Source organism: Balaenoptera borealis (genome assembly GCF_965194805.1).
Source record: "Balaenoptera borealis genome assembly, chromosome: 2".
NCBI classification, from domain to species: domain Eukaryota; kingdom Metazoa; phylum Chordata; class Mammalia; order Artiodactyla; family Balaenopteridae; genus Balaenoptera; species Balaenoptera borealis.
In genome coordinates this window covers 159,427,098-159,437,217 of record NC_138867.1, presented here as the reverse complement: position 1 = coordinate 159,437,217, position 10,120 = coordinate 159,427,098, and positions in this window count along the sequence as shown.

Below are 10,120 nucleotides of genomic sequence, written 5' to 3'. Positions count from 1 at the left end.
TGTATGTAGATAGATAGATAGATAGATATCTGAATCACTTTGCGTATACCTGAAACTAACACAACATTGTAAATCAACTATACTTGGATAAAAAAATTAAAAAAAAAAAAAAAAGACTCCAGCTTAGGTCTTTCTGATTCCAAAACTCAAGATCTTTCTGATATTCCAGAGTCCCTCCTTCCTACCCTCAGGTTTTAATCTGGGACTTTGGTATCCAGCTAACTCTTGCCAGTCTCCTGGGGTTGCCCAGTCCTCCAGGACCACCAGTCCCTGGCCAGACTCCCATTATGTATAAACACATCTCCTGGTGCTGCACCTCCCATCTGGCCAGCCCTGATGGCAGCTCACAGTCAACCTAGGCTGGGTCACTTCTGCTAGACGGTAAGCTGAATGGACACTGGCTCCTGCATTTCAGCTCTGTGTGCTGTGCCTGGATCCCAGGCTGTCCCCCACTCATCCATACATGCATGCTATCCCCAGAGCTGGGCCTGGCAGCTGCCCCGGCTCCCCTCTTCTGCCATCCCCAGCCACACAGAGCAGTGCCAAACAGTGCAGCCAACGCAACCCCCCATGGAGATCCCCCCCCCCCCCCCCCCCGTCCCTGAAGCAGCGGCAGAGGAATTCCTGGCCAGGAACATGCGTTCTCCCAGCAATTTGCAAGAAGGCCTTTTGCAATTTATATCTTCAGCTCTGCTGAAGAAAATGGGAATGGATGGGCTCACTGAGCAGAAAATGCCAGAAGGCGTTCCAGAGCCCAGGATCCCAAACCCAGGCCTTCTGTGAGGGGACTGAACAGACACGCAATGCTGGGAGGAAATTCTTACCCCATGTCAGGCTACACAGGCTCAGAAGGTTATTTGTAAACAAAAGAGTGTGTATTTTCTAGGAAGCTACTGAGTATGAATCAGAATAGAACAAGAGGAGAAGTCATGAAGACATCCAATCAGCTTTGACACTTACTGGCTCTGTGGCCTTCATTCATCATTCAGTAACTATTGTTGAGCACCTACTATGTGTTGGGCACAAGGCAAGGCACCAGAGATACAATGGTGAATGACACTGAAAAAATATCCTTATTCTTGTGGTGCTTGGAGTCTAGTAATAGGAGAGGTTGATAAGAACCCAATCAGCAAATAAACAAGTGTAGAATTATAGGTTGTGGTAATGGAATGGTACCAGCACAGAAAAGAATGAGGGTATGAGATAAGCTAATAGGAAGGGTACGGTCCTCGGGGAGGGTGGTCAGGTTATGCCTCTCTAAAGACGTCTGGGGAAAGACCTGAAGTATGTGGAGGCAGCCAGGAAAGCAGGAAGGAGAGCCCTGCAGGCAGAGGGCACGGCACAGGCAGAGATCTGGAGTCAGGAAAGGGCTGGGCATGACCAAGAATTGAGGCAAAGGGGTTGCAGGAGATGCCAGGATGGGGAGTAGGCATTTGCCACGAGATGCAGGTGGCAAGGCAAGCAGGACCAGAACATGTGGGCCAGGCGGGCCATGAAAGACTTCGTATTTTTGTCTTAAGAATGGAATTTGGGATTAACATGTACACACTACTATATATAAAATAGATAACCAACAAGGACCTACTGTATAGCACGAGGAACTCTACTCAATATTCTGTAATAACCTAAATGGAAAAAGAATCTGAAAAAGAATAGATACATGTATACGTATAACTGAATCACTTTGCTGTACACCTGAAACTAACACAACATTGGTTATCAACTATACTTCAAGAAACAAATAAAATAAAATGAAAAAAGACTATATCTAAGAGTTTTTAGGCAAAGGAGTGATGTATTCTATTTTACATTTTTTTGGAAGATCACTCTGGCTGCAGGTAGATTGGAGGAGGAGGAGAGTGAAATCAGGGAAGCCACTTAGAAGGCCTGCTGTGGTCACCCAAGACAGAGGATATGGCAGTTTGCCTGGGGGATAGGGGATCGCAGTAAAGATGCACAGATGTGAGTGTATTCAAGAGAAATTTAGGATGCAGAAAAAATAGGTCTTGGTTATAAATGAGTTCTGAGAGCTAAACAAGGAAGATGTCTAAAAGGACAACTGAATGAATTGGGTGTTATTTTCCAAGAAAGGGAAAGCCAGGAGGAAAAACAAATTGAAGAGAAAGGTGTGAGGTGGGGGAGGGACTGGGAGTTCAGTTTGTAGACATACATTTGGGAAACACCCTGGTCTAGAGGTGAGTAAGCAGTAGGAAATATGAGTCTACAATTCAGGAGAGAGGTCGGGATTGAAAATATTTCGGGAATTATCAGCTTAACATGCCTTAAACCTCGGAACTACGTGAGATCATCCAGGGCAATTATGTAGAAAGAGAAAAGAACTCAGGACAAACCCCAAGGAAATCCAACATTTAGTGGGGAAGCAGGTTGCTTCACCTCTCTGACTCTCATAGTTCCCATCTGTAAAATGGGATGGTAATCAAATCTACCTTCCAGGAGGATCACAAGGAATGCTTGTCCCCTTTTCCTTCCCCTAGTTGGGCACATTGGTTTAAGGACTTGGGTTTGAGGGTCTGGCCCCGCCTCTCACTCTTGTATGTTCCAGATCTGTTTTCTCTTTGCATCTTCCTAACACTCTGTGAGCAGACGTACCATGAACACTTCACTCTCCTGCTGTCTTCCTACCTCCCTGGCTTCTCCTCCCCTACCAGGGTCCAAAGTTTGCTTGGAGTGCCACCGGGCTCTCTTCTGGACCCAGCCACTGGGGACATGCTCTCCCTACCCCTAAATACCACCTGGTACCAGTGACTATGCGGGCTCCAGCTCCAGCTCTGCCCTTTCCAGAGAACTCCGGACCACCTGCTGAGCATCTCCACAAAAATGTCCAGTGGGAACTAAAATTTAACATAACCTCAAACTGCACTTCCTTTATCCTTCCACCATCTTAGTAAAAGGTCTCACCGTATGCTTAAAAGCTCCAGCTAAAAATCAAAGTGTTACCCTTGATTCCACTCTCTTTATCCTCCACATTCAGCCCATCAGTATATCCCATCAACTCTATCTCCAAAAGGAATCTCCAATTCATCCAATTCCCTCCTATCTACCACCACTCTCCTAGTGTAAGCTTCATCTCCTGCTTGGATAACTACGAGAGTCTCCTTGCTGGCCTCCCTGCTTCCATTCTTGCCTTCTCGAAACCATTCTCCATACAAACATAAATGGTGTTATTTCACTCTCTTACTTACATTTCTCCAGTGTTTTCCATTATCCTTAAAATAAAACCCAGACTCCTTATTGGTACATCCCTATATCACATGGCCCCTGCTTCTCTCCAACCTCCTCTGAGACCATGCTCCCCAGGTCCCACCCTGCTCCAACCACACTGGCCTCTTTCTGCATCTCACACACTCAGGTCATTACTGGGGCACCATCACAGCCCAAGCTCAACTGCCCTATGCCTGGGGTGGCCTGGTCCCCGGTCTTTGCAGGGCTGGCTCCTGCTTGACACCAGCCTCACTCTGTCCCAGGTCTTGCCTGACCTCTCCTTTCAAGTAGCCTCCCAGGCCCCTCACATCTGCAGAGCCTTTTATCAGCATCTGGGGTTTCCTTGTTTCCTTGTCTACCGGGAGCAGTAGACAAGCTAAAGCCCTTTTGGAGCCCTCAGTCTTGTTTGCTGCTGTGTTCGGAACTGTCCTGGCACATGGCAGAGGGTTATTAGATATCTGTGAATAAATGAATGAATGAAACCCATTTTACAGGCAAGAGTGTGAGAGATAATAATAGTATTAGTAGTAGTAGCTAACATTTGTGAGTTCTTTCTATATATCTTACCATTTAACCTTCACGGCAGCTCTCTAACTATGGGCTTCTAACCTTGGCATTCCTGATAATTTGACTAGGTAATTCCTTGTTGTGAGGAGTTTCCCTGTGCACTGTCAATACTTATCAGCGTTCCTGGCCTCTACACACTTGATGCCAGTAACTGCAACCACCCACCAGCTGTGATAACCAAAAATATCTCCAAACACTGTCAAACGTCCCCTGGGGACAAAATCATACTGGTTGAAACTGTTCTAAGGTATTGTACCTCTAAAGTACTATTATAAAGTCCCCATGTTACAGTTGGAGAAACTGTGGCACAGACAGAGTAAGTAAATTGCTCAAGATCATACAGGTAACTAACATGTAGATGAGGACCAGGGCCATGGTGTGGGTAGGGCAGGAACTAAAAACAGAGGCTGGTACCCAGGGCCTGACAACCAGACATTTTGGCCTGAATTCAGGGGTCAGGAAAGGTCAGGCTGCATGACTGAACGTCAAGAATCAAGGTCTGTTTCAGATTGAAAACCATGTCCAGAAATGGGGAGATGGGTGGGTGTTAGGGGTGTTACTGAAGAGATGGGACCACTCCATCACTCACTCACCCATTCACAGAGCATCCACTGGTGATGGGACCTGTCCTCAATGCCAGGGTCTCAGGGTTGGAGCAGGGGCAGGTCGTTTCCAAAAGGTCTGGAGTGAGCTGTGGACAGAAAGCCAAAAGTGAGTGCCAGCGATAGAAATATGAAATCATAAATAATTATAACCAACATTTGTGGTGGGATTACTACATGCATAGAATCTTACATACATCATAACATATAATCTTCCCTATCCTAACATCATCCCCAGTTGACAGATGAGTAAACTGAGGAACAAAGAGGTTAAACTATTTGTCCAAGGTCAAAGATCTAGATGAGTGATGGGCATGAAGTTCAAAGCCAAGATTTTCAGACTCCAGAGTCTATCTCTCCACCTTTTGGATCTTCTGCCTGTCTCAGGAGATGGGCACAGAACAGAATGGAGACCATCACCAAGTTCAACAGCCAGAAGGGTAATAATTCCTTCTCTTCTCCCCTCCCTTCTTCCTTCTCTTCCTTTTCTCCCCCTCTTCCTCTTATTATTATTATTTGTAATAAAATCTACCACTTGGCAAGGGGGAGACCTGGATTAGAAGACAAAGAAAGAGAAAAGCAAATGACTCAAAAAGAGAATGACAGTTCTCACCAAATCTATGACCCGTGTGATCTGGAGCAAGTCACTTGGCCTCCCCATGGCTCGTTTCCTTCATCTTCCAGTGGGGAGATTAGTGATCCCTAACTCACAGATAATTCATGTAAAAGTTTTAAACCGTGATTTGCTGAGCAAAGATGAGCTTCTACTTCTGTGGATTCAACTGTAGCTTATCATGGTTGTGCAAAACTACACTCTCAGATGCTGCTTTTCTTTAGCCGGGTGATGAGATCACAGTATGAAATTTGCCTCATGAATATTTTGAAGGCAGCATTCGGTGTAGTTACAAGATCCAGAGAAGTGGTAGAAGCACCTTCAATACATGCCCTGCAAATCCTCTTCTCCCAGCTGACAAGCTACTAGACCCATCTGCCCAACTTCCAACACGTCTCTCTTATGTCACTTCCTCCTGTGCATCCCAGCTGCTCCTGTGTTTGATCTGAACATCCTGCTTACCCCAGGACCACTACACCCATCTATTCACTGTCTTCCTGGCCCCAGCCCAGCCTCCATGTGCTCCGGATGGCCCTGTCTAATGCACGAGCATGCACCTATCACTCTCTGCCTAAAATCTTCCAGTAGCTCCCCTGGCATCTGATTCTCTGCCTCATTTGCCCCCTCAATTTCATCTCCCACCCACTCTTCACATGGAAATGCCTAGGAGCAGGTTATTGCCCTGCATGGTGATAGAATTGGATTTGGGTCCCTCCACACCTATCCTGAGAGCTCCTGGAAGCCAGGGGCCTTACATATTTTATTTCCGGGTCCTCCCCACACTGTACAGTGACTGACACAGGGGAGTGCTAAGAAAATGTGGGTCATGAGTTTTGCAGGTATGACGCTTAGCCCACAAACCTGTCTGCACAGTGAAACCAATTTATTTTTCAAGTAACCAAACTTAATGTTGATTTGTGTATTCAATCCACCAGGAAGTAGAAATGAAAACTTGATCAGTAAGGTCCACACCCTCATCTCTGGAGCTGTATCTATGCTGAGGAAAGGAATCATGCTTGGTGCAAAACATCATGGGAAGGGAAGTCTGGTCCTTAGACATCTCCCACTACCCCAGCTGGCATCCGCTGATAGGTCCACATTCCCAACTGATTCTTAGCAGCAGAAACCTTCAATGCTCTCTTCATCCTGACCACGAACCTCACAAGGCCTGGCCAACTCTCCCAATTACCTTACGCCACTCTAGGGCTATGGAAATCTTGAAGAAGCTGCCTAAGGTCTACCCTGCCTCCATGCTACTCCCTACACCACACTGGGGTGAGAGGGAGCTCTATAAAGCTGTTTCAGATCCATTTCCTTAGATAACATTTTGAAGCCATTTCTAGTCTCTCATTACCACCCTATATAGCGTTGGGAAACTGAGAACACAGTTCCCAGGCCTCCCCCAGAAAATGAGACTCAATTTCCCTCTGTCATTGACTCCTTGCCACTTGTGGGGTATATCACCTCTATTCCTCCTGTGGATCACACGTGGTCTGTGAGGTGTGATGGACAAAGTGCGGAGCCCCTTCTCAGGGACACACTGACATCGTGGTTCTCTTGCTTCCCCTCGGATCCCTCCTCCCCAAGCTGCAGAATCCTTCTCCTCTGGGAACGTGAAAAAGTCTGGCTATTCACATAATTTTCCCAAACTATTGTCTATGACAGGGGTCAGCAAACTTTTTCTCTAAAGGGCCAGATAATAAATGTTTGTAGCTCCGCGGGCCACGTGGTCTCTGTCATGGCTGCTCAACTCTGCCATCGCAACATGAAAACAGCCACAGAAAACACAGATTGAATGAATGTGTCTGTGTACCAACAAAACTTGACTTACAAAGTCAGGTGGTGGCAGGATGTGACACACAGATGTGGATCAGAACGGCTGACTCCGGTCTATATAAATGCAGCCCCAGTCATTGAGCATTTGGGCTTTGAGAGCTTAAAAGACAAGTTCTCAGCTTACTCTTCCCCCTCCCCGTGTCCATAAGTCCATTCTCTACGTCTGCGTCTTTTGCTGGGACGAAGTGAGAGAGTGGCGTGGAAATATATACGCTACCAAACATAAAATAGATAACTAGTGGGAAGCAGCCACATAGCACAGGCAGATCAGCTCGGTGCTTTGTGACCACCTAGAGGGGTGGGATGGGGAGGGTGGGAGGGAGACGCAAGAGGGAGGAGATATAGGGATATATGTATATGTATAGCTGATTCACTTTGTTATAAAGCAGAAACTAACACACGATTGTAAAGCAATTATACTCCAATGAAGATGTTAAAAAAAAAAGTTCTCATGAGCCAAAAAACCTAATTATGGACATTTTAGTTCTCCCACGCTGAGCTGTAATAGTGCTTCCCTTCAGCAGGCAGCATGAAAGGCCCCAGTGTAGAAGGGCTCCACTACCCTAGAAGGCGTTTGGACACAAAGTGGGAGGGAACATTTGGGGTTGTCACTATGACTGGGGGGAGGGGCATTGTTAGCTTTTAGTGACCAGAGGCCAGGGCGACTGAACTTCTGACAATGTGTATAAGACAGTCCCTCATAACAAAAACTTGACCCTCCTCTCATGCCAATAGGGCCCCAGTGGGAAATACCGTCCTAGCTGCTGTCTTCACGGGGGAAGGCTCAGAAGATAACAGGCAACAAGAGTGGAAACACAGTGGTCACACAGCCAAGCACGATCCCAGGGTAGAATAAGCCTTAGGTGGCTTAGCTGTGCCCGCCCACCGCAAGGCCCTTGGGCAGCTCTGCAGTGACCTGAGATTTTCCTCTTCTTGAGTCCCAGTCACCCTTGAGTGCTTCAAGTCCCCAGGGCTTCCAAAGCATTTTCTCAGGATGATGGAGATTATCCCCCCTGACCCTCCAACCGACTCTGCCAAGCACAGCCCGGGCCCAGCTGCCCTTTGCTCTGTGATCCTCTGTCACCCCTCTCAGCCGAGGGCACTTTTTCCCATGATGGTGCAGGAAGTTCATGTCAAAATCCATTAGCTGTGTAAGCAGCAGTGAGAAAAAAAATCTCCTCTAGTTCCAACTGAAATTTTTCTGGGGATTCATTCCAACTATAGCATGATTTCTTAATACAATTCTACTGTGCTCCTCACCCAATGAAGTTGTCCAATGGGACCAGGGAGGCAGGATGAAACCCAGAGAGCTCACCCGGCCCATCCCCTGCATTTGGGTGCGGTGTTTGCCTGATAAGACAGAAACCCCACCATCACCATCATCACACACAGACATCAACCTGGCCTGAGCCTTTCTTGTGTGTGATGGTCCCACAGCTAAGGCAATGGGACGGGGCCTTCCCCAAGACCATCTCTGGGTCAGGGTCTGTGCTGAGCCCAGGTACACGTTGGGGATAATAGCCCTCATCCTGAATTGCTCCCTGGCTGATGCGAGAGGCCAACAGATAAACAGTTACTCCTAGTGTGACAAATGGCATGCAAGAGAGAAAAAGAAAATTCTGTGGTGGCCAGAGGCAGGAGAATTGGCCCAGCCTGGGGAGAGTCTAAAAGCTTTCTAGAAAAGCAACTTTTATTTTTTTTTAAAGAATTTTTAAAATTAAATTAATTAATTAATTTATTTTTGGCTGTGTTGGGTCTTCGTTTCTGTGCAAGGGCTTTCTCTTGTTGTGGCGAGCGGGGGCCACTCTTCATCGTGGTGCACGGGCTTCTCACTGTCGCGGCCTCTCTTGTGGAGCACAGGCTCCAGACACGCAGGCTCAGTAGTTGTGGCTCACGGGCCTAGTTGCTCCGCGGCATGTGGGATCTTCCCAGACCAGGTCTCGAACCCGTGTCCCCTGCATTAGCAGGCAGATTCTCAACCACTGTGCCACCAGGGAAGCCCAGAAAAGCAACTTTTTATTGTTGTTCAAACCAAAATAATATTTGCTCATGGTGAGAAGATCAAATAGTGGAAAAGGATTTATAATAAAAAGCCACCATCAAAAGGAAGTAATGCTTGAGTTGAATTTTGAATATTAAATAAAAGTTAGCTGGGAAAAGATAGTGAAGGGAGGAGAGGGTCTTCTAGGAAGAGGGTAACGTGTGGACAAAGGCATGGAGACAAGAAAGAGGACGGTGTTTAGAGAGCCAGGTTGATGGACTGTTGTTGTTGGACCAGATCATGTGAAGAAGAGAATGGTGGTGAGGCTGGAGGGGACAGGGAGAAAATGGCACAGTTCTCCCAAGCTGTCTAAAGAGTGCAGACTACATCTCCTGGACGATGGAGAACCATGGGAAGGTTTAAGGCAGTGTTTCTCAATTGGGGATGATTTTGTGCCCCACCCCCTTCCCAGGGACATTTGACAATATCTGGAGACATTCGGGGCTGTCAAAACTGGGAGGTGGGAGGGTGCAGTCCTGCTGGCATCTAGTGGGCAGAGGCCAGGAATGTTGCTAAACTTCTCACAAGATAAAGGACAACACCCCATAATGAAGAATTTTCAATTCTAAAATGTTAATAGTGCTGAGGTTGAGAAAGCTGATTTAGGGCAGTGAGTCACCCAATCAGATCAATTGCTCTCAGTGGCAACACCAAATCCAACCAAAAATACATCAGGTCCCACGGAGGAGGGCGGTCTTGCCACACCTGTCAGAATTGGCATTCATCTCCATCACTGCCCGGTCCATGGAACAGTGCCAAGAGGGAGTGTCTCCTAGACCTTGTTTAAAGCTTAGCTCTGCTTGGCCACAATGGTCACCCTGTGCAGGATACTTACCACCTCGAGAGCACAGAATCCCGTGTTTAGGCAAAAGTGAGAACATCTTTCCCACAGAGCACTCCTGGACAGTATGATTCTGAAGACAGAAACACCTGGCCACATTTATTTCCCCTTTTGCTTTAGAAACCAAGGGTCTCAACATCCAACTGGGAATTTGAGTTTAATAACTGAAGGGCCCTGTGACTTGAACATCTGTATATTCATTTTCTCCTTACCCTGGAACTCTCACTCTGGTTCAGAATGTGGTCAACATAATTTATATCTTACCTGCTGGTGATGTTTTGAAATGAACTTTACCAAGGCGTGGTTTACCCAAAATAAAATGCACCCATTTGAAGTGTACAGATAGATGAGTTTTGACAAATTTATATACCCGTATAGCCATCACCATAATCAAGATA